This window comes from Lissotriton helveticus, chromosome 3_1 (genome assembly GCF_964261635.1).
Source record: "Lissotriton helveticus chromosome 3_1, aLisHel1.1, whole genome shotgun sequence".
Lineage (NCBI taxonomy): Eukaryota > Metazoa > Chordata > Amphibia > Caudata > Salamandridae > Lissotriton > Lissotriton helveticus.
The window spans coordinates 822,868,369-822,888,836 of record NC_136061.1 but is presented as its reverse complement, the minus strand read 5'-3'; the positions used below and the strand labels follow the sequence as shown (position 1 = coordinate 822,888,836).

Below are 20,468 nucleotides of genomic sequence, written 5' to 3'. Positions count from 1 at the left end.
CGCCCATTGGGTGAGCCGGCCGCCTACTCTACCCTGGGCGTGGCGAGGAGCCAGGAGGCCGGGCCCTAGTGGCGCGCTCCTCGAGCCTCATGCTTGGTACAGTTGAGCAGTGTTGAAGATGAGGGGCAGCCTTACCCCCAAATTCACGCTACCATCATCAAGACCTGCAGTTGCTTCTAATATAGCTCGGTGGGTTGCGCAGTACCGCAGAGAGGTGTCTGCAAACTAAGGTCACCGGTTTGAATTCCTGACTGCAAAGAGGTAGAAACTCCCAAAGGCAGAGCCATCGCAACCAGCAGTTCAGTGGAGCAAACCAACAGACACACTTTGCATCAATTTCTCCCTATTACAGTTCAGAAAGCGATCCTCAAATAAAATATTTCACGTGCTGTGCCCGTTCACCCCTAAAAAGTGTTCAGCAATGACGTTGAGCTTAAAGGTGGACGACCTGAGCATGGCTCAAACACTGCTTGACCTAATGTCTAGGCCTAGCTGGCCGCTTAGCCATTGGTACTGGATTGTCAAAATATATTTCTTAAAACGTAAAAACTGCTAAAACAGGGACACATTAGCTCACATTAATACGAAAGGGTGCCTCATATCGTGAAACATTTTTGCTGCTTAAGCTTGAGGGTCATCTGGTTCAGTGCTTGACGGTCACTTCCCAAAAAAACAGGAAGCATAAAAACAACTCAACTGTTACAGTATAACTAAAATATAAAATGCCCTGATTGGTTATAAAACGGGATAGTGTGTCTACACGTAAAAAAACATTTTCTTTTCCTTATTTGCAGGTCGATATTGAAGTGGACTTAATTAGATTTTCTTTGAAATGATTTCCAAACAGGAATGGCCATAAAACACTTGAAACAGGTAGTTTGATTTGGATACTACTGATCTCCGCCTCCATTCTCATTTTTTGGTTGTTTTGAAGCAGGTTCCTCAGAATCATTAGACTCCTCCAGGCCCCTCTTTTTGGGACTCGGTGGTTCGTTACCAGTTTTGACCGTGGATACCTTTTCATCTGTATTCATTTCTAGGTGGACCATTTGAATCGCCATCATCTTCATCACCATCATCATCTTCATCATCACTTTCAAACTTCGTTTTCTTGCTTTGAAACTGCACTTTTCTCTTTTGGGAGGAGCCTTGTGTACCTTTACCACCACCTCTGCCTTTACCTTTAAATTTACGACCCTTGTTGCGATACTTGTTTAGAGATTCTTGCTGGTTCTCCACAATTTTCTTCAAGGCTTCCTTCTCCGCTACCCCATCAAGAACTTCCCATTTGACATCTTTGTGGCGTAGCTGTAAATTTCCATCCTTTGCTGCCTTTGCTTTCTCTAGTGCTTCCAATGCCTTCTCTTTGAACAAAATAACTCCTTTGCACCCCTGCTGAAGTCTATCCATTTAATCTCCCCAAAAGTTGCAAGGACTGAATGAAGATCTTCTCTAGACGTTTTCTCATCCAGATCACCAGAAAAGGTTAGCAAACATCCAATCTTTTTATCTAAAGATTTCATTTCATCCTCTTCTGCTATTTTCTGGGTTTCTTCCTTCGCTTGTTTCGACTTTGTTTTAGCTTATGCTCGATGTTGCTTCCTTTCTTCACTCTTCTTCGCGAAGTAATTGTCTTTTGTTAATACGATAAGGTCCATATCTTTGTACTTCTGGTCTGGTGTTTCAACTAACGTTTTAGCTGCTTCATTAGAACACAGAACCCTTAACCGCTCTCTGGGTTGTTCTCCTCATTTTAATGTTTTCTACTTGACCTTTACCATCAAACCAAGTTTTGATTTCATCCAATGTTGCATCCGTCGGAAATCCTTTAACATACACCAAACGGTTTTTAACAGCGTTTTTGTATTCTTCAGTTACTTCTGGTAGAGGTTTAGCAGGAGACCTTCGGACCTTTCTTCTATCTTCACTTAATTCTAGCATTCCAGTACTAGATTTGACAAGAGCATCTGCCATTACATCAAAGTCAGTACTAAGGCGGCTTAATCTGTTAAATGTTATCATAGTTTCCAGTGGAACCCAACCTTCATCCTGTTTAATCTGTTCCTTTAAGAATTTGTCTCTTGGCAAATTGTGATAGCCGAAGTAATACCACTAGAAACAAAGAAAGGAGTACCACCAACGTGGAATCGTAGATTCCTAATGGGGTGTGTGGTTGGACAAAAGTGATAAGTTCTCCTTTTGTTAAAAAACCCCTCACTCACCACCTAGTGGTGACATGCTTCATCATCGGGGTCCACCTAATGACCTAGCGTCATCAGGGTGTGCTACAACACCTGTTTACAGTGGAGCAGGTTGTGAGTGAAGGTGCGTGAAAAAAATGATAAGTGTGTTAAAAATTGTCCTGGTTTGAACTTGAGAAAAATAAAACTTTATTTGCAAGCAACTGGACAATGTTAAAATCGTGGCAAGATAAAGTGAGGGTAACTATGAACCCGTGTATCTCTGTATGTGTCTGGTCTACATGTTTCAACCAAGAAGGTTTTGATTAACCAGGTTTTCTTCTTCTTACCTGTGCCATCAATTTAAAAGACTCCACGAAGGAACCTTTGCGAAGGTACGCTATGGTAAATCTGGTCAGCTGACAAGAGCATTCCCAATCGAGAAGGGAGTCAGGCAGGGGTGTGTACTCGCCCCTACCCTATTTTCTCTCTTTTTAAATGGCCTTGTAGATGATTTGACTAGCGCAAATAATATTGATGCCTCCAACCTAGCTGGCGGTAAATTTCCTGCACTAATGTTTGCGGACGACACCCTGCTGCTTTCAAAAACACCAATGGGGATGCAGCGGGTGTTAGACCAATTTACCGAATTCTGTAAGAAAAGGAATTTGGTGATTAACATAGACAAAACAAAGTACATGGTGTTTAATGCCAGCACAATTAATTGCCCTCACCCGAAAATGGATGGACGACCCCTGGAAAGGGTAAACAATTTTGTCTACCTAGGTCTGACACTGAATGACAAAATGGGGTGGGACACCCAAATGTCTAGGGCTAATTTAGGGCTTTCACAGTCCGCGGGGGGAATCTTAAGAGTGCAGAAATCTTGCGTGCACAAACTTGTGAGTGCACCGCAGGAAATTTATAAGGTTCAAGCCAGATCTTCCACTCTCTACGGAGCGGAACTCTGGGGGCACCGACCAGCAAGCGAGATCAGTGTAACTGAGAATAACTTCATTAGACAGTTGCTTTCTTTACCGAAAAATACACCGTTAATTCCACTCAGGCTGGACCTAAACTTGAGGCCAATTGCAGAAGTAATTGCCTCTCGTCCACTGCTCTATTGGGGAAGATTGTGGAGTGTCCCGGAGCTTGAGAGCTATAGAGAAGAACTGAAGATCGTGATGGCCTGTCCGGGTGCAGGCAGGATACAGTGGTTATCATTCATAGGGGGGCAGGCGTCCAGGATTGTTATGGAGAACCTGTGGTCCAATCCGGAGGCCGCATGCCAAGTTACCTCGAGGCAAACCCTGGCCGAGACCATAAAACATCATAATCTACAGGAAGCTCTCCAATCAGCCAGGCCCTCCAGCCTTACCGATAGCTTCTCAGATCTCAAGAATGTTTATAGCTTTGAGAAGGAATTAGATATGATTGAACCGGTTCTAGCAAAGAAACTGTATTTACAGTTCAGATACGGCACACTGCCTCTGCACTCATACACAGACAAATGGAAAGAGGGTCCAGTTCGCCCCTGCCCAGGTTGTGAGGACCCTAATGAGACCTTAATGCATGTGATCCTGTTCTGTCCCGCTTACTCCAATAGTAGCAAGAAATGGATTGTGCAGCTATGTTTGAACCTGGGAGTTAGGAATTATCTAGAGTTTTTTAGAATTTTAAAATCCGATACTAATGCACTAATAGTTACAGCTATTGCTAAATTCCTGTTTTCTATGTGGTTAATAAGACGGAGAATGTTTCGGAAGCAACAAGGCTCCCTTGGTTGTTGTTAGATAACCGTCCCAGGAAAACTTTGGGCTTCTATTGTATTTTAGCTTTTTAATTTGTTCATACATAAATTATTGTCTTAAGTATTTTAACGGGACTCCACAACCATATGGAAACCTATGGACTGTGTATATGAAATAGGATGTAACATGTGTATTATTTTATTATTTCAAATGTGCTTTTTTTCTTGTTGTACTTTTATGGTTCATAAACAAACCGAAATAAAGTTTAGAATGAATAATCAGAGGGTCAGGTCTGTGGACTCTCGAGCACTCCTTTGTGTTTCTATTATGAGCAATTGCCTTCGTTAAGGTTAAGTCAGAGGAAGCCAGTATTATTCAATCAATCATCCAGGGAGTTTGTAAAGCGCGAACTACTCACCCGGAACGGGTCTCAAGGCGCTGAGGGGAGGGGGGGTGGGCTGGCGGAGTTCCGCAGTTCCTGTAGGTTCACTGAGTTCCATCGAAGAGCAAGGTCTTGAGGTCCTTTAGGAATTTGGGGAGAGAAGCAGTCTGTTGGAGATAGAAAGGGAGTGAGTTCCATGCCTTGGCTGTGAGTAGGGAGAAAGAGCACCCTCATGTTCTGTTTTTCTTCATCCGAGGTAAAGTTGTGAGGTAGAGCTGGACCAAGCGATGAGAACGCCGGGGGGGCGTGGAACACGAGGCGGTGGTTTAGGTTGGTGGGTCCGGCAATGTGGAGGGCTTTGTGTCTGTAGGTGAGAAGCTTGAAAGTGATTCTCTGCTCGACGGGGAGCCAATGTAGGGTCCATAGGTGTTGTCTGAAATGTAGGTTGAGGACTAGGCTGGCGGCGTTCTGGACATTCTAGAGTTTGCGGCAGAGGTTCTTGTTGATACAAGTAGAGTGTGTTGCCGTAGTCCAGTCTGCTACTGATGAGTGTGTGAGTGATGGTTTTCCTGTGTTTGGGGGAGATCCACCTGAAGGTCTTGCATCGTAGGTGGGGGTGCGGTAGCAGGAGGAGGTGATGGCGTTGACCTGGTGGTCCATTTTGAGTTCGGATTCCAGGATGATCCTGAGGTTGTGTGCATGGTCCATTGGGGTGGAGGGGTCCACGAGGGTGGGGGGGCACCAAGTGTCGTTCCAGGCAACAGGGCCCATGATGAGTATCCCTGTTTTGTCCGAGTTGTGTTGGAGGCAGCTGCTCTTCATCCATCTGGCGATGGCTTCCATTCCATCTTGAAAGTTACGTTTGGTGATGTTGGGTTCGTTGGATAGGGAGAGAATGAATTGGGTATCGTCTGCGTAAGATGTGATGTTGACTCCGTGTGCTCTGATAATGGCTGCGAGCGGGGCCATGTAGATGTTGAAATGGGTCAGGCTGATAAAGGATCCTTGTGGGACTCCGCAGGTGGCTGGAGTTGGTTTCGAAAGGAATGAGGGGAGTCTGACTCGTTGTGTTCGGCCAGAGAGGAAAGAGAGGATCTAGTCGAGGGCCTTGTCCTGGATTCCCGCGTTGTGTAGTTTGCGGGCTAGGGTGCGGTGGGAGATAGTGTCGAAATGACACAGAGAGGTCAAGGAGGATGAGGGCCACAGTCTCCCCTCTGTCAAGGAGGGCGCGGATGTCATATGTTGCTACGAGCAGTGTGGTTTCGGTGCTGTGGTTCCTGATTTGGATGGGTCCAGGATGTTGTTTTATTCGATGAAGGTGGCAAGTTGGTTGTTGGTGGCTTTTTCCATGACTTTGGCAGTATAAGGGAGTATGGAGATCTGTCTTTAATTCTTGAGGTCGGTGGGGTCCGCTGAAGGTTTTTTCAGGAGAGGGTTGATCTCGGCATGTTTCCAGTCATCGACGAAGAAGGCAGTCTCGAAGGAGTGGTTGATGATGCATTGCAGTTCGGGGGCAATAATGTCAGTGACTTTGCAGTAGATGTGGTGTGGGCAGGGATCCGTGGAGGCCCTGAGGTTCCGTGAATTCTGAACCTGGGCCATAAAGGTCGTGGTTCTGTTACGATTTTGGTAACAGCGAACCGTAAACAGTGAGCTCAGCAAGTATGAGTGTTTTTGTCATGTTACACCGATGGATTCACTGTGTATTTGAAGATTTCGTTCTGAACCCTTGGGTTTCATTTTGTGCATGGCAGCCATTTTGTGGTTGCCCTCACATAGGCCGATGACTTTAGCTGACTTTTAGATGACCTGAGTGAACTGACCCTGTTGCCTGAAGCTGACCTTGTTAGGCCAGTTCCTTGCCCAGTAGCTGATCAAGATTAAGGATCAGAGAGATTGTAAAGTTTGGTATGCACATACACACCCCTTATCCTACTTCTCATCTGTTTCTGTTCCTTCTTTTATGACCTGTTTACGATATGGGTTGTGGTCTTTTATTATGGGTTTGGCCGGCTTGTGTAAGAAGGAATGTTAGGTATTTTGCATGCTTGCAAAATCTAGGACTGCCCCTTACTTGTATGCTGAAGTTTGTAACCCTGAGAGCATATAAAAGGCCTCTGTTCTCTGTATTCCTCAGACTACCTCATTCAGTTGCTACGGCTTCTGTGTGACGTGGCCTCCCTTAATTAAGTTTAATAAAGATGTCTTTTCATATTTCAGCTTCTGTGCCAAGTTCTTTGTTATATTAGTAAGTATTCCCTGAGAATGAAGATTACAGTTCTTCAAATGGCGCGGCCAACGTGGGCTTCATCAGAGAAGTGGATTTCTGTGGGAGTGATCTTGTCAGGAGACTGAAATCTACTGAGGAGGACAGAACAGGATTCTACTAAGGAGGTACTCTGTGCACAGGGATTCTGGAGATTCTTTGATTCTGCAGCCCAGTATATTTCTGATCTTCCTGATTTTGATCCTCCACATGATGTCACTCCTGACTGAGAACCTTTTTGGCGTGAGTATTCTAAAAAAGATTGTTAGGTCATGTAGAACTTGACAGTTAGAATTTGGATAATCTTTTGATTAGTAAAAGTAAGAGTTAAGTATAAGTGGGTCGCTCCCAGTCCTTTGTTCTTTGGTTCTTTGAGTCCTTAGTTTTTGGTTCTTTGGTCCTTAGTTTGATTGGTTCTTGGTCCTTAGTTTGGTTCTTAGTTTGTTTGGTCCTTAGTTTTTATTTGAAGATTGCAATTTTCAAAAACCGAGGGTCTTGTATATTTACGAGTGTATCGATAGAGATAGCCCCTTGAAGTTTGAAGCTAGATTAGTGAGCTATAAGATGCCTGATCTTAGCAAATTTGGAGCTTTGTGTTGGCCAACTTTGTATACGTTTGGATTAGCCGGCTTCCCCTAAAGGGAAAATCTAAATAGGTTTAGATTTACAAACATATTTCTTCCTTGGTGATTTTGTATCCCCAGGGAATTAAAATATGACATAATATAAAACAAGGATCCTTTGTTCTGTGCAGTTTTATGAATGAAGATATGCAGAACGATTTTGTTTGGTGTTCTGCTAACCAAAGCTAGTGAATTGAGTGTATTTTCGCTTCTTGGACATACATCAGTCTGTTGGGCTGTTTTTGCAGTTTTTTTAAAACACAATTGAGAAGCGTTTCTTGTAAATATGACTTACAACTAATATTTACAAATGGTTTGGTTTAAGTACAGTCTGTGGGCTGTCCTTTATTTTTGTTCTGAGTATTGGTTTGTGGGTTAAATGTGTGTTTAAATGTCTATGTGGGTTTCCCATTAGTGCAATTTCTGTAAGTGAATAGCGTTGGCGCCATTCATGAAATGCATGGCTAAAAGTGCGCCGTATTGTGTGTCCTGAGTGTTTCACCCCTTTCTGTTTATGTCTGAAATGAGCTCAATGTCTGTTCGTGGTTTATCTTGATGTTTTCAGTCTATTAAGCAACATTTTGTAAGTATATTCTTGGGTCTGTTGCTAAATAAAATTTTCCTTTTTAGAAAGAAAAAAATGGTGCAAACATTTTGTCATGTTTCAAGTTAGGCGTCTGTGCTTGGGCTTATAAATGAATGCGTCTAAAAATGATAGGCAAGGGATGCAGCTAGCTCTTATATGTGGAATTATCAAAAATAATTGGGTTTATAATTTTTGTTTATTAATTATGAAAAATAATTATTAAAAATAAGTGCTACAAAATTCGTTTTTTACTATTCATGAAGCTTAATGCTCATACTATGACATCCTAGCATTTAAATTTAATTTAACTTGTGCTATACCGCATGATGAGAACATTAGCATAAAGAATTTCACTTAGCGCACGCGTAAAAAACTAATTTTTCTAAAGATTTACATGGGATATGTCTGATTAAAAATCGCTGTAATTTGTAAAAGACATTCTGAGGATGATTAATATGTATCACAAGTATAGGATTTTTTTTTTAAGTGCCCCAAACATCAAAGTCGAATTTGGGTATTTCTGCCATTGAAAATAGCTTTAAAGTGCTTTAGGCTTCAGTAAATGCATACATGTAGGTATAAAACACCAATTTGCAGGTTGTTCCAATTTGGGCTTGCGTTTAATGGCTCAGTGAGCCAATGTGCCTGGTGCAGAGATTTGAGTTTAATATCAGGGTTGAAGGTTTTTAACTTTGGCTGGACCTAACTGAGACCTTCATCTATTTAGGGTTAATGAAATGAGTACCATTGCAAACAAGCATTTGTTCTAAAAACTGGTATGTGTGTTTATGTTCTGCGAAATATTCACAGTAAATGTTTTAATAATATAAGTATAGAAATAAATTATAGCCCCTAACAGGAGTAATATATATAACATGTGTTTTAAATAGAGGGAATTATTGCAGGTTAGGAGGAATCTGGAACAGGCTGCTCAAGTTGCGCTAAGATGCTATCTTTAGTTTTCCTGTAAACAATGGAAGGAGGTTGTTATGTTGACATTTGTGACCTTTTAAATTAGGACTTGTCTCTGTGAAATGCAGAATGACCTTGCTAAACAGGCCTCTAAAAGGAAGGGTTTCTGGTTTCTCCACAAAATTAAAGAACTTAATTCCAAAGGGAAAAATATGAAAAAGGTTTCTTTGAAAGTCCCAACACATGCTAAATGCTCTGCAGAAATGATACATTTGTATTTCTGCTCTAAAAAATGATGTCCGCTAGTTGCTTTTATTTTTGACAGAAAATGAGGCATTGCATTAAGTTTTAGACAGAAAATAAGAGGAAGCTCTTTATTCAAATGTTGAAGGCTACATGCCCAAGTGAGAACGAATTGTAGGGCAAGGCTAACATGGAGTGTCAGTGAAAGAATTGTACTTTTGGAAAGTTAAAAGGGCTTCATGTTGCAAGGTGACTGACTAGATGGTAACAGTTAAGTAATGGAAATTTATTTTTGTGTCTGTTAATGTGTATTATGTTTTGTCTTCTGATTAAAAGTTATAATTGATATTTGTTTGCTATGAAAAATGTCTCTCTTTTGTGTGTTGTGTTTTTTTTCTCCTGCTTCTGCCCGCAGATCATTCATGGATTGTTCTGGGTGATTTTAAGGCTGACAAGACACGTGAGATGTGTTTTTGCGTAACTCCTTTGGAAAGAAATGTCCATGCGTTTTTCATGTTTGTGTATTTGGTTCTATCATGAATTGTTCTTGCTGGTTCTGTGTGTCTGAAAGTTGTATTTGACAGCAGATATCCACTAATTGGTGATCTACTGTCAAAAAGGAGGGTAAGGATTTTAAACCTGACACAGTATTATGCGTCACCGCTCATTTATATATGCTATTGTTTTGTCTATGCTTTTTTTGTGCTCGATAAACAGCGAGTATATCTGATGGCTTGACATGTCCGTTTTGTGCGGTTTTCTTTGCATGTTTTATGTTTTATGTTGCTGCTTATGATACTATTACAAGTTTACCTGTGTTGTGAAGGGATATACATGACAATGTCTATCATGCAAACAGTTGGGTGGAATTGCTTTGACACTAAATTTCACAGAAAGACAGACAACACTTCATCAGTGTATGTCAAATTTGGCTTTAATGGTATTTGAAGGAAACTAAAAAAGATATACAGGAAACAAGGTTTCACCTACAGTCACATTACTGCCCCCTTTCCTGTAAGGAACAGGCAGCCCTAAAATTATGTATCCTGAATTGGACGTAAGGATAAATTATAGATCTGTGACTTTTGTGCATGGTGACCTAATTTTTATATTAGTCAGTTTTGTTCTGCTTCCTAAGTAGTGTATGACTTTGTACCATAAAGGAAACAAGGCTTCATTTTTACCTAGTCCCATTTCCCTTTTCCAAATTCCTTTCACCAGTTGGTGTATTGCTCAGGTTCACGCTTCCAGACTGCAGTTGTGTACCAGAGACCCCATATTATGTATAATTCCCTTTTATATGACCAGTCTGGTTTTCAAAAATTTTCTTTAGGCCTACTCTGATGTTTTCCAGTCTGACTGTTAGGGTAGTGATGGACTGATTAACTGAATCAATACTATAGTAAGATAAGTTTTCCACCTCAATAGGAGACACCTTACGTTTTTTTGAATATGACAAATTCAATGCCTATTCTAATTTGGTTTTTAGTTCCTTTTTTTCTGCTGCTTTAATTTTTGATGGACCAGATGTATTTTAAATAATGGAAATACCAGGACTCTCTAGTTCTTGTCTTTTTGTTTCCACATCTTGATCATTAGCTTTTGTATTGCATAGTCCATCTGATGCACAATTATTAAAGGGAGGTATCTACATGTCCCTGATAATATGTATTATGTGATCTCTCTTTTGAGGTGTTCTAGATAAGGAATTTAGGAACACCTATATGTAATCATTGAGAAAAAAATGTGTTTACCCCATTAGAAGATGCCACTATGTGTGAAGACATCCATTTAAATAGAATTCTCATGTCGCTATCTACCCTTAGATGATGGAGGATATGCTCTCACACAGAAACCCAATTGAAAAGCCTAGAGGCACTGTTTTGCCTACTGCCTTTATATTTGTATTGCTTTTTGAAAATGACAGTGCATTCTAGACCAAAATTGTCCCATGGCGTGTGGCCACTCCTTTGAAAATCGCAGGCCACCTGTTTGCAGTCCCCTTGTTATACAATGAACTGTTTAAAGCATCGCAATTGCTTCATCAGAAGGCGTTCAACATCAAAAAAAAAAGGAGGAGCTGGTTTTGCCACAGAACCAGAATTTTAGTGCAAAAAAGCACCTGTCATGTACTGGTAACCTCTGACAGTGTGCAGTCCCTTGAGCCCCTTGGCCTGAGTTTTGGCCACGCACCCCCCTTTTTTCCTTTGCTCCAACGGAAGTGCAGTGCACCAGAGGATCCAAGATTGGCAAAAGGCACTACATTCTGGTGCCCATGAAAGAGCAGCCTGAGTGTCCTCTGACACTGAATGATGAGTGTTGGAGCCTGAGAATGGTCCCGGGTCTGCACGAGATGATCTGTGCCCATGACCAATCAAGAGCACAATATCTATAGTGTCTGCCACAGAGGAGAGATACTGGTGCACTGCATTGAGACATTGAGACTTTTAAGTGAGCATTGAGTGTTTGCCAGGAGGTCACTCCAACAGATACTGAGAAGCATTTTTTTCATGGGAGGACTGAATCAAAAGGCCCATGCAACAACAGGAGCAGACTTGATGGACAATAGAAGCCTGCCAGAGAGGCTTTTTGAACGGACTCTGGGCATAGTTGGTTTCACAAGAGGTTTCCGTGTGATTGTATAGACTAGGTGTTAGGAGACTGATTCTTATTGTTCTGCTGGCATTATTTTAAAGTAGTATTCTGTTTAGTAAAAGCAGAATAAAGTCCATTTTCTGTGGAAGAATATCCCCTTTTCACCTCAGAGCATTGATGAGAATCACCACTGTTTCACCTGAACATATAATAAATTACTGAAATGCATAGGAGCCCTAAAAATGTTACAAGATGATTTACTTTTTGCTTAGGGTTGTGAAAAATTATGATTTCGTTTGTAATAGCGGTCACTACTTTCTCCTGTTGTCTATATGTTCTTAACAACGTGTTTTTTAGTGTTTTTAAACATGACATTGCCTTGTATGGGTGGGATTGTTTTTTGCTACCCAATTCACATCTGTACCCACCTCCCAACCCATGTCTTTTCCTACTACTACTTCTTTGCATTCTTTCCATACTTTACCTAAACATGAACTGGTTAGGAGGTCAGAGTTTATTAATAATTCCTTTGTACAGCTTTTGCATCAACACCAGTTAGTAGTGAACATCACTAATTGTTGGGTGTGTGGTCTTATGCCACATACTACAGATAGAGGTATTCCCTATTTTGTCCTGCCATATGCAGCCTTTGTGCTACTACGTGTGTAAAGAGACCGGTCCCGAAGAGAGTTGCTAAGTAATAGGATTATGCTCCAGCAACATCTTGATGATCTGATGAATATAGACCTGGATTATTTATTTATTTATTTATTTATTTAATGGTTTTGTAAAGCGCGTAGTAACTCAGAGAGCATCCCAGCGCTGACCTGATTCTCCAAGGATTTCAGCAGTCTGAAGAGCTTATGTCTGCGGGAAGAGGAGGGTTTTTAGGGTTTTTCTGAACTGGAGGTGGTTCGGTTCTATCCTAAGTTTCCGTGGTAGCTGGTTCCAATGTTTTCCCGTGTGAACCGAAAAGCGCCGGCCACCGGTCTTGGCTTTTCTGACTCTCGGGACCACGATAAGATTTTCTGCACCGGACCGGAGGTCTCTCCCCGCTTTGTATGGGACTAGGAGTTCTTTAAGAAGGGGGGGACCGTTATTATTGATGGTTTTGTGAGCCAGGCAGAGGGCTTTGAAGACGACCCTTTCTCTGACTGGAAGCCAGTGGAGGGATTTAAGAGCCGGTCTGGCGGAAGATCTTCCTGGTGTGCCCGTGAGTAGGCGGGCGGCGGCGTTTTGGACTTTTTGTAGTGAGTTCAGGGTGGCCTCCGGGGCTCCCAGGTAAATGGAGTTACAGTAGTCTAACCTTGCCAGGATTAGACCCTGAATGAGGAGCCTCCTAGCAGTCTGAGGGAGCAGGGGGAAGACCTTCCTGCAGGCTCTGAGTAACCCAAAACATGTCCCTGCCGTTTTTCTAGCCTGGGTTTTAAAGCTCATATCCTTCTCAATCCATACACCAAGGCTCTTGACTTCTTCCTTTGGTGTAGGAGGGTCACCTAGGCAACTGGGCCACAAGTGAGATGGTAAAGAGGGCCCTTTGTGGCCCATCAAGAGGATCTCGGTCTTGGACCCGTTCAATTTAAGTGAAGAGATGTTCATCCATCGGTGGACCTCGGAGAGGCAACTGTGGAGATCCGATGGGGCGTGGTGGGGATGTGAGAGGGTCACGACCAGTTGAGTGTCGTCGGCGTAGTTGATAATTGACACGCCGAACGAACTGACCCTCTTCTCCAGTGGGGCCATGTATACGTTAAACAACGTGGGGCTCAAGGATGAGCCCTGTGGCACTCCGCACCGGAGGGGGAAGGTGGATGAACAGCTGTCATTTTCCCACACCTGAAAGGAGCGTCCTGATAAAAAGGATTCCAACCATTTCAGGGCTGTACCCTTTAGTCCGATCTCCCCCAGTCGATGGATTAGGGTTGGATGGTCTACAGTATCGAAGGCCGCACTGAGGTCCAGGAGGATCACTGCCACTGATCCTCCTGTGTCCAGAATGCTTCTGGCCTTCTCTACTGCTGCCAGGAGGGCGATGTCCGTGCCCTGACCTGGACGGAACCCTGTCTGGGAGACCGCTAAGAGGTTGTTGCTTTCTAGGTAGGATGACAATTGCTTATTTACCAGTTTCTCTGCGATCTTGCTGTTTCCAGGGAGGAGGGATATGGGCCTGTAGTTGGTGAGGTCCAACGGGTCTAAGGATGGTTTTTTCAATAGCCCTTTGACAGCTGCCTTTTTCCAGCTGGAGGGAACTATGCCCTCCATGAAAGAAGAGTTGATCAGGGCCGTAAGGGTGGGGATGATGGAGCTCGACACCTTTTTTAGGAAACGGAGGGGTGCAGGGTCGAGGGGGGAACCACTTTTAATTGAGGCCAGCGTTGCTCCTACTTCTACCGATGTTACGGGGCCGAAGGCATCCAGGAAGGGTTGGGGGGGATCTAGTGACAAAGGAAGATGGGTGGAGGTGGCAGTGAGATCCTGCTCTGTATGGGTTCGGTCAGGGGGGGGTATGGTGAGCAGAATTTTTTGAATCTTTTCGTCAAAGAAGGTGGCTAAGTTGTTACATTTAGTTTCAGCTTCTTTGGGGTCAAGATGTTTGAGTGGGGGGTCGGGGGCGTGGATGAGTTCTTTAAGAATTGAATAAGTTTCATGGGCCGAGCAAGCGGCGTTTTTAATTCTGTTCTCATAGAAACTAGTTTTGGTATTGCGGAGCTCTTTTTTATACGTTTTTATAGAGGAACGAAAGGACTCTTTTTGTTCCTTGGTTTTTTCCTTCCTCCAGATACGTTCATTCCTTTTGCATTCCATTCAGATTGACGTGAGTTTAGGTTATTGCCTATGTAAGGGCAAAAGGAGGGTCTGAGGTTCCGTGAATTCTGAACCTGGGCCATAAAGGTTGTGGTTCTGTTACGATTTTGGTAACAGCGAACCGTAAACAGTGAGCTCAGCAAGTATGAGTGTTTTTGTCATGTTACACCGATGGATTCACTGTGTATTTGAAGATTTCGTTCTGAACCTTGGGTTCCATTTTGTGGTTGCCCTCACATAGGCTGATGACTTTAGCTGACTTTTAGATGACCTGAGTGAACTGACCCTGTTGCCTGAAGCTGACCTTGTTAGGCCAGTTCCTTGCCCAGTAGCTGATCAAGATTAACAATCAGAGCACAGGAGATTGTAAAGTTTGGTATGCACATACACACCCCTTATCCTACTTCTCATCTGTTTCTGTTCCTTCTTTTATGACCTGTTTACGATATGGGTTGTGGTATTTTATTATGGGTTTGGCCGGCTTGTGTAAGAAGGAATGTTAGGTATTTTGCATGCTTGCAAAAGCTAGGACTGCCCCTTACTTGTATGCTGAAGTTTGTAACCCTGAGAGCATATAAAAGGCCTCTGTTCTCTGTATTCCTCAGATTACCTCATTCAGTTGCTACGGCTTCTGTGTGACGTGGCCTCACTTAATTAAGTTTAATAAAGATGTCTTTTCATATTTCAGCTTCTGTGCCAAGTTCTTTGTTATATTAGTAAGTATTCCCTGAGAATGAAGATTACAGTTCTTCAGCCCCAGAGGGAGTGGTCCTACCTATCCTCAGTGTCTTTGATGCTGAGGGTGGTCCAGCTGCTGAGTGTCGATTGTGTGCTGCTGTGCGAGGTGGGAGGGGGTTCCTTGTTGGTGTTGTTGACATCGAAGATGTCATAGATGGTCTTAATTTTTGGATGGAAGAAAGTTTTGAGTCTGTCGCAGAGGTCTTGGGAGGGGGTGATGTCTGTGGACTCGCTGTTGGGTTGGGCGAACTCTATGATGGTGCCGAAGAATTCCTTGCTGTTGTGAGTGTTGGTGGAGATTCTGTTCTGGAGTGCTACTTTCCTGGAGAATCTGATGAGCTTGTGATAGGCAGCAGTAGCTGTTTTGAAGTTGTCTGGGTTTTGGAGTTCCTCCACAGTTTTTTGAGTCGTCTGCAGGTGCATCTGGAGTCTTGGTGGAAAACCAGCTGGCTTTCTTGGCGTGGGTCTTGGATGTTTTCTTGAGGGGGCGATGGCATTGGCGCAGTCGGTAATCCAGTTGTGTAGAGTGCGTGCGGTAGTGCTGGGGTCATCGTCTGTAGTGGTAGGAGCAGAGCTGCTGAGGGTGGTGGTGAGCTGATCGTCGGAGATCTTGTTCCAATTCCTGCATTGGAGCTGGTGCGGGCATCTGCAGTGAATTTTGAATTTAAAGATTAAATGGATGCAGCAGTGGTCTGTCCATTGGAGTTCGGAGGTGTGGCTAAAGATGACAGAGTTACCTGCTGTGAAAACAGGGTTGAGGAGTGCGTAAGTTCGGGAACGATCTGCTTCAGTCCGATGGTGTGGAGGTTGTCCAGAAGAGCGGCAGAGTTGGGGTCAGAGCGGTTGTCGAGGTGGAAGTTGATGTCTCCTATTAGCGTGAAATCGTTGGAAGTGATGGCATGCGGCATGGTGATGTCTGTGATTGAGTCAGAGAAAGGAGTGCGGGAGCCGGGGAGTCTGTAGATGAGGGTACCTTGGTGGAGGATGGGTTGGTCTTGATCTTGAAATGGAGGTGTTCCATCAGGTCTCTGGGCCCGTCTGGATAGGTGCTCAGCTGGAAATTGGTCTTGTGAATGATGGCGATGCCTCTTCCGGGGCGGTTGGTGCGATCCTTCTGGGTGAACTTGTATCCTTCAGGGATGGCGATCGTGATGTCTGGGCAGGAGGCGGCGTTCGTCTAGGTTTCGATGAGGAAGGCGATGTCCGGGTTGGTGCTGTTGAGGAGGTCCCAGATTTCAGTGGCGTGTTTGTGTAGGGAGCGGATGTTGGGGAGGATGCATCTCAGGGTTTGGGGTGTGGTGGAGTTGTTGCTGGAGGGAGATGGAGGGTCCTGGGTCTCGGCTGAGGTGAAGGAATGGTGGCAGTGCCAGCAGGTGAAGGTTCCGTGGGTGTCGAGGGGTGAGGAGAGTTTGCAATTGACCTTCTGCCTACTCTGAGTTCGTGGAGAGCCAAGGAGGTGTAGTGCTGGTGGGCCGGTGGACCAGGGGTCCTGGCACTTGTCGCGGACGGGTGACAACAGGCTTGCCTTCGGCGTACCAGTGGCGCGGCCGTGCAGCGGCTACCAATAAATTGGGGAGGAGGGTAGGGGACGGAGGTGGGAGCGGGAACCGGCGGGGGGAGAGGGGCCACGGGGGAGCAGAAATCAGCATCAACTTCGGGAGCTTCCCTGACTGTAGAAACACCTTGGCCATGATGGATTCCTTCTCCAAGTTTCCTGTAGTCAAATTGGTGCCCTCCACCATGTTCATCCATGTACAGCCAGCAGTGGAGAAGACATTTGCGCTGTTCGGCATGCTGGAGGAACTCAAATTGGACAACGGAACCCCTTTTCAAGGGCAAGAGTTTCAATACTTTTTGGCCAAGAAAGCAGTCAGACACTGTAGGGTCACCCCCCAAAGGCCACATGCCAACGGAGAGGTAGAGAGGGTCATGAGGCTACTGAATGGAGGTGGATCAGGATGCCTAAGTGTGCCTCCTGCAGGCATATCGGCAACCTTACTGTTCAGACGGCCACTGATGGACATCATCCCCGAAGATGCAGAGTGGGTACTGCCCAGCCTGGATGTAGAGAAGTGGTAACAGAAGCGGTAGGCAATGAATGAGAAGGCCACCAAAGATCTGTACACAAAGATCCCAACTCTATGAGTGGGGGCTTGAGTGGTGATCAGAGATTGTAATCCGGGGTGGAAGTTCTGCACCCCCTACGAACCGGTGATGTGGACAGTCATGCAGGTCGACGGAATCATGATAACATCCCATTGCAGTTGGCACACAGTGGTAAGGAACGTGGCAAGGTTCAAGGAAGTACCCTCTGACACTGCCCTGGCAAGCACCCGAGGTGTGAAGGAAGTGACCGAGAGGACGAAGAATGTCTTCCTGATGCAGCAGACAACTGGGTGTGCCGCTCTGGAGCTCCCATTGATGTTATCGAGAGACGCCACTGGTGGAGATCATAGTGGTGAAGGTAATCTCAACGAGATGCCAAGAAGTCAGCGATACCGATTGCGCCCCAACCTAGCACCTAGTCAGAGACTGAGAGACTTTATGTGTTGATACTCTAAGTATTTGTTTGTTTTGTGTTTTGTTTGATCAAAAGAGGAGAGGGATGTAGAGAGCCACCCAACCTCTCCTTTTCAATGTATCCACCAACACCCCTTGTGGCGGACTCGGCCCAAGGGTACAAATAAATAGGCTAGGGTCACACGCGACCACTAGCCAAGCAGCCACGCAATGTGTTGTGTGTCCCTCCTTTCACTGCCGCACAACTATGACTGCATTGTGGTTGGGCCCAGCTCGTCACAGTGCCCTGTCTTATCTTAACAATGTACCTTATTGATGGAACTTATATTTTGGTGTGTTTATTGAATACAGTGTTTAATTTTGCTCTTGATAGAACTGAACAAAAAGCACTGTGCATTGGTGTTAAATTGGATAGACAAGAATATACCAGTCCGGTTGCTAAATTGCTAAATTTGTAACCAGGTATTATAGTCCAAATCCCAGCTTCTCCACTTCACCACATTGTGTGATCTTAATCAAACCACTGTACTTCACTGTTTCTAATTTTTCTTGATGACACATTTGAGAGTCCATTGTAGGAATTCTTCTGCAGGCAGCAGCGAAGCTAAGCTGATCCACAGGTGTCTTAGAGTTGTTTTCTGGTGGATAAAGGAGAGTACATGTAGAGTTGAATTTAGAATGTGGGGGAGGATTCTTAGAAGGAGAAGGAGGTTTGACTCGCTGTTGGAGAGTCAACTGTTTGTTGCTGGGATGCTGTGAATTAACTAGTTAAAGAAAGAAATCCAGAGTTCTTTATTCATCTTTTCATGGCGACGAGTGGTCTGGCAGGGGACAGACAACAGGCATTCCCACCCCTGGAAGCTGAAGCGTGGATTGAAATTGGAGCAAAATATGTTTTAATAAGGCTGAAATCACTGAAGATTTCTACTGAATGGACCCACGACCGTGAATGCTTTGGCAATGGGTGTGATCGTAATCCCCACATGATTACAGGTACCAATATTTTTTTATTATGGCATTTATTATGGCTGGAGCATGAGGAAGCTTGTATGGTCGTGCGGTGGCTCGAGCCTGGCAGATCGTGAGGATTGCGAAGCAGCTTGGATGACTCGAGTCTGGCAGTGACGTTAGGCTGCGCATCAAAGCAAAGAACTCTGTCGGCTGTGACTTTAACCCGCGAGCACTACCCGTGTATGGGAAAGCTCGTTCCTATTTAGAACAGTGAAGTGAACACGCCTCTCACCAGTGACGTCGGCCTGTGAGCACTATTCGTGTCTGAGAAGGCTCGGAGAGCCACTTTTGTGCAATACAAGCATTGCTGTGCGAGGCCTCAGGAAATAACTTCACCAACACGTATTATATCGCACAGAATAACTCAACCATAGGGAATCGATAGTTCCTTACCTAAGACTCTCTTTCTTGAACTGCCAAATGTGTCTGTATTGAATTGCATTCTGAGAGTCTAAAAAAAAAAAAGAAAGGAAATTAGAGGAGCGGCCCTTGCAAAGTCAGTTGAATCGTTTTTGACTCCAGTAAAACCTTGAACAAGTCAATATTTAATATATTATATTTTGCAAAGTCACTGGAATTGTCTTTGACATTAGTAAAACCTCGAACAGGTCAAGATTTATTATGATATATTGTTATTTTAGTCCATTTTTTACATCTTTTATGTTAGTTGTATTAAACTGTTATTTTGTATTGTTATTTTAGAATATTATTTTAAGTTTTTAAGTGTTTTGTTGTAGGTATGGCAGACCAAGTAATGACATAACCACCACCATTTTTATCTACTCCAGGTGATCCCCGGTACCGTGGACACAGTGGAAGAAATTGTTTTTAACATATATTTTGGCAAGTGGTGGTAATAAGTATGGGTCATTGCGCAGACAGGCAATTTTGTTGCATCATCTAGGTGTGGAAGGCAGAAGAGTAAATGAAGAATTTCTGGAGTTGACCTTGAGAATGGGTGATGGTCAGCCATGCAATGTCTATGAAATGTCTTTTCATTTTTCGAGGCTCTTGACCCGATTTGCCTTTCCGCGGATTTGAAGCAGACTGCGGGCGGTCTTGCTTCATATGGGGACCGGGATTATCATATAACCCGCAACATACCTGACGGCCCTATTTAAACGGCTAACGTCGCTCGAAGTATATCCCTGCGCTGAAATAGGATAGTAGCCAGATTAAACTGGTGATCACATCTATACATGGTCCCGTATCCTGACTCCTTTTAGTAGTGCATGGGAGTTCCAAATTTTGGCAAAGATAACCATTAATATGGTATCGCGGAAAGAGTTTTGAAGTTTTGAGGTCCTTGGGCGACCTGATAAGAGATCTATAAATTGTATTGTGGGATTCAGATTTTTAATCCTGAAGAAGGTGTTGGCTTTCTAAATATGTGCCAAACCGAAACGCGTCGATGCAAATTATGAGTCACGATATGTTAAGTCTGTGGAACAACTACTCCAACTGCGATAATATTACATGTTTTGGAGTTTGATTGCTTTAGTGTGGACTAGTGTACTTGCCTCTTCCTAATAGGAACCATTTTCCTTATCTTTGTTTCCCACTTTGCGTGTAATCTTTTATGTGGATTATTGTATTCTTTTTTTTACTGATCAACATTGTATACTGTGTTTTTTAATATATACTGAAATAAATTGTACACATTTTATGAATTTATTATTATTATTTTCACTTTTTACTCCTTGCTCAATTTTGTATTGTATGTTGTGTGTATAAGCGTTGTGGCTATTGTAAGTTCACCCAAAGGGGAAACTCTGCTTTGACAATTTGTCTTTTGGTACCCTACCCCTTTGGACTTTGGGTCCCTCTCTTTTACTAGAGATATGAAATGTCTTTAC

General features: G+C 43.7%; 1 pseudogene; it reads right to left on the bottom strand.

Annotated features, from left to right (window-relative positions):
* Positions 1–881: 881 nt before the first annotated feature.
* Positions 882–15,989, bottom strand: LOC144824024 (lupus La protein homolog; annotated as a pseudogene).
* Between the last annotated feature and the right edge of the window lie 4,479 nt (positions 15,990–20,468).